The sequence below is a fragment of the Arachis ipaensis genome, chromosome B03 (assembly GCF_000816755.2).
Source record: "Arachis ipaensis cultivar K30076 chromosome B03, Araip1.1, whole genome shotgun sequence".
In the NCBI taxonomy this organism is placed as follows: Eukaryota; Viridiplantae; Streptophyta; class Magnoliopsida; order Fabales; family Fabaceae; genus Arachis; species Arachis ipaensis.
Window position 1 is genome coordinate 134,279,872 of NC_029787.2, and position 5,277 is coordinate 134,285,148.

Consider the following 5,277-nt stretch of genomic DNA (forward strand, 5'->3'; position numbering starts at 1 on the left):
ACTTGCCACTTGCCTCCTGAAAAAAAGAAAGTAAAATTCCAAAAATTAAAGTTTCAATAATTTTTTTGAAAAATAATTTTATTTTTATTTTATAACAGAAAAAAATCTCCAAGAAGACCCTATAGAGATTAGAGGTTTCTTGGGCCTAGGCTCTGCGGATCACTAACAATCAATACTTAACATAACTCCAGCAATATCTTTTTCCTTTCATTATTTTGATGAAAATCTAAAGCAAGAAGCAACTTCTTATATGGACTATATTCCTAACCGGTTGTAAGCAAAAAACTAAGTTGTTCTTGACCAAAATAAAAGTCATTTGGTAATCAAATTCACTAATTTATCTAAAAACTCGTTGGATTTACATGTATTTAGAATTTGAAAAGTTAAACTTAGTTGTGGAGCTAAATTTGTATCTTAAAAAAATACACGATTAAAACTATCATAAATTTGTATACTTTTAACACGACTTTGATCGCCTTAGTCATTTGTTCCGTTTCATTTTTTGTCCTTGTTATACAATATGGTGTGGTGATAAAAGGATAATTGTCATTCATTCTATTGCTTTTATCTATGATAATACAAGATAAAAAGAAATAGTGAATTTATATATACTCTCAAAAGATTTGGTATTTTTGAGCAAAAACTATTAGTAAAAGTGTTTTAACTTTTTATTTTAATAAATTGTTCATCTTTAAATGTGTGAGAAAGATTAAAAATTAGAATTTATGATTTAAAATTCAATATTTAGGATTTAAAATTTAGGGGTTAAGATTTAGGATTTAGACCTTAGAGTTCAAGAAGTGATGCATTTTTTATTTTTATTTTTTTTTAACGCATTATTCGTCTAAATAAATACATGACAAATATATTAAAAATTTAAACTTTATATGTTTATTAAAAAACTTTTTAAATTAGTAACATTAACATGTGTTTTTAAGATATATGTTAGATGTTAACTAAATCCAATAAAAAAATATAGTAAAACTGGTTGATTTGTCAACATTAAATAGTAAAAACTAAAAACTGACTGGCAAAACCATTTTATTCTTGTTTACTTATATGATGAAGTTACTTTGGTTTGCTTGTCAACATTTAATGTGGACATTATGTTAGTCTAAACCAGTATATGTATTCATAATCCAGTCTATTAATAATTTAATACTACCCCTTTCTTGAAGAATTAGAATCAAACAGTGTTTAAATTAACCAATAGCAATATTCAGCTTATTTTATGAGGATCAGGCCGGTACAAACCAGTCCAAATGAAGCAATTTAAGAGTAGGCGAATGCCAACAAATTCGGAGAACCCGTTTCGTTGCATAACAATAATGTTAAGGAGACAAAAAAAAAATTTATTTTATCCGGTTTAGTCTCATTTTTTTTGTTATCAAATATTTATGTTGTTGCTCATGTCGGCAGCGCTGAGTTGTGTGCTGAAATTTAAAGCTCCTTTTCAACTTTCTCATATAGTAGAGCTGATATTTTTCTCCACTGAAATGCTATCATTAGCGTATAATTAATTATATAAGTTCCCAATATATGAATGATTAAAAATAGTCATGGGAAAAAGTGTAATCGTATAGTAGAAAATATCATCATCTGTTTTTTTATCTCCTTCTGTAGCACTCTGGAATGCATCTATTTTTGGAATGAGAGCAAGTCTATGGCTAGGGTTGCCAATTTGCCATGCTAGCTGTTTATTGTGTTGAAGGTCCACCACCTTCTAATAATAGTATGTAGGTGGCCAATGCCTATTGGTGGCTTTCCCATTACGGTAAGGTGTCTCATCCCACCCCGTATAATGGCCTATTAATTAATTGATATCAAAAACATTTTGGATCGATCATGGAGTATAAATGGGTAATCCTCTATAATCTATACAATATATATGCACACACATGATACTCGATTGTGAGTTTTGTTAGCCGAGGATATCAGTAAGGTACAGAATTTATTGGGTACTTTAAGTCATAGTAAAGTATTTAAACCAATTGAATTATTTTTTATCTTTTGAAAAAGTACTACTAATTTTTTTATAAAAAGTTTGGGGGGGCCATGGCCCCCCTTGTCTGAACTAAGCTCCGCCACTGCATGATAACATATTAAATATAAGTAGTGGTTCTAGATACTTGAGTTTTGTTCTTTTAAAGTTTTACTTCAAGGGTTTCTCTTGAAATAATTGTATTTGAATAACCGTATTCCGCATGAATCTTGCTGTAGTAATCTTCATGACCATTGATTGGGTGCTTTCATCCAATGATCACTTAACTTTACTTCACAATTGATGTATGCATGGTATGGTATATATTATGCACAGAAACTGACACAGACACGGGACACGACACGACATGGGACACGCCGATTCACGAATTTTAAAATCTTACATAATACGGGACATGCATATATATAAAATATAAATTAAAATTTTTAATTATTTTTAATGTCTTATTTTAATTATATCAAATATTTAAAATATTTTTTGTTTTAATAAATAATAATATATACTATAACTAAATTTATTTTAAGAATATATGTTAAGAATAAGACTGGACACGCGGACACGTGATGGTATTTAGGTGTGTCTAAACGTGTTCGGAGAAAAATTTTTTATTAAGACACAGTTGAACACAGCAAATACGCGTGTCGTGTTCGAAATATGTCCGACACGCGGACACGAAAACTCAACTAAATGTCCGTGATTTATAGGGTATATATGAGTTAACATGAAGTAATATTTTTCTGGATCTTGCTTTAATAAATAGTGGATCCCTCCATAGATTAATTGATTAAAATAGCAAGAGTATCCAGATTCACTGGAAGGGAGGTAGCCACGCATGTCCACCAACTTTAGGATCAAATATTAGTTTAATGTAAATGTTCTGGATTATATAATATGATGCGGAAATATTTTAGGACAGACAGAGACATAAAATGAATAATATAATTACAGAGAAGATATTATTGGATTCATGCAGAATATTTTTTTGGACATTTTCTTCGGCCGAAATCCTCCAGCTTCCTTTATTTTCTTCAAGCTCCTTCTCCTTTCTGCGAAGCTGGAACTCGCAATAATTAGTGGCCCTGGCGGCGGTTCATTATTTAATTTAATTATAAATAAATGATCATTTGTATCTTTAAATGATGAAACACTGACATATGTACTCACACTAGATCGAAACTAAACTTGTACTCACGCAAGATGTCCTCTACGTGACAAAAGTATCCTACGTGGCACTCCAACCCTCCAAAGACAATGTACTTTTGTCACACGAAAAATGTCTTATGTGGGTGCAAGTTTAGTTTCGATTTAGTGTGGGTACATATGTCAGCATTTTCATCTTTTATGGATACAAATGGTCATTTATTCATTTAATTATTATACATCAAATAAAGCTGTTTTTTTGTTAGTAAGGTTTTGTAGAATTACTTTTTTTTTTCTTGGTGTCCAAATATTACTTCGTATGAATGGACGATTTCATCTACTTAAAAATCAATTGTCCTGTTCCTGTGTATGCATGCAGTAATTACACACCTTTAAATAAAGTTTAGATTTGCAACGAATTAGTTTTTAATTTATTAAAAAATACCGTGAATAATAAAAATATTTGCATTATTGTCCGGAGGTTTTTATAGTAAAAAACAAATCATAAATGATTCTTTGAGCCAACTTACTATATATGAACAAAAATATGATTATTTGAAGGTATTACATAACAGTGAATAATTGGTCCAGGAGAAAAAAAAGGAGAAAGCCACATTTTAATATTGGAACTGGAATAATGATCTTTAATTTCTTAATCTGTGACTTTATGCTTCCATATATCTATCCATCTGTATGATTTTGTTGTCAAAATCCTACAGTTCGTTGTAAATTATAAATGATATGATCTTTGATATCTTTATACGAACAACACTACATATTTAACAAATACTATTAGTTTTTTGTTAGACTAACAATAGTTTATATTTGTTAGAAACAAGAGACTAAATTGGAGGAAAGATTTGTATATTATTAAATATATTCAAGTTGACTATTCAAGTTGTGTATTCAAGTTGTCTAAAGTTGTCTATACAAGTTGTCTGAAATGATACAATATAAAATGGTATTTATAGATACTAAGAGAATCGTAATAATAAAGACGTAATCTCCTATAATAAATATTCAGATATACTAAATAATGCTAATTGATTCTAATTATATTCTAACATCCCCCCTCAAACACAAGTGACAACTTGAGCTTGAAAGTTATTTAAAACAACGAAATAAAGAGAAAAAAACTGCATAAACTGATAAAACGGGTGCAGACGGAAATGCCGGAAGGAAGCGCAAATGGATTATTATTTATACTGATAAAAGAATAACAAAAAATACTAACAAAAAATACTAAAAATTACTAGACAAAATGCTAACGGTTCAAAGCATATATGACTGTCAAGTCATCAAGATTTTCAAGATACCAAGTAATTAAAAAGTATGCAATTAATCATTTAACGTTTGAAATTCGGAACATTAAACCTTTCTACCAAGGTAAAAAAAAAATGAATAATAAAACTAAGATCACATTGTTGTAGCAAAGAGACTCATCACCATGTGTGTCATTATTTTATTTTTCAAACTTTCTGTGATAAACGTAAATAATATTTACTTTTCTTCTTTAGATTTAAAACTAATGTATTTTTTTTAATTTGTAAGTGTCCTTCGATGTCTTCTATGAATGAAGTTTTATTTTAAATTAAAAAAAAAAAAGGTTTTGGATGCAAATTGCTGCATGATACGTGTGTTGGTAGTAGTGGGCTGTACAGTAAGAAAAAGATGGGCGTTTTCCGAAACTAAAGTTCGAAGGATTAATAATGTTAACAAAGTAATGGAATGGGTGATTAGTGGTGGTCCTCTTTAATTCTTTATTACAATCTTCCAAACATGCATGGAGTTTAGTGGAGAGATTATTAAATATATACAATATAGATTATAAATTTCATTCAAAGTTTTTTAAAATTTTATCTTAGAATTAATTAATATATATAGGAGTCTAACACAATGTCAGAAAGAATGATATATTAGTACTGGCTAATCTAATTAATACTCGTCGCATTAATTTAATGATCTAAATAAAGCTCTAGCTGATAAAAAATTAAAAAACTATTTTGCTAAAAGAATGCGTTTACACCAAAAATAAATTAAAAATCCCATGCATCTCATAAAAGAAATTGTTTATATAAAAGTCTTTGTTAATTAAATAAATTTTCATTCATTATTTATTATATTTTATATCACTA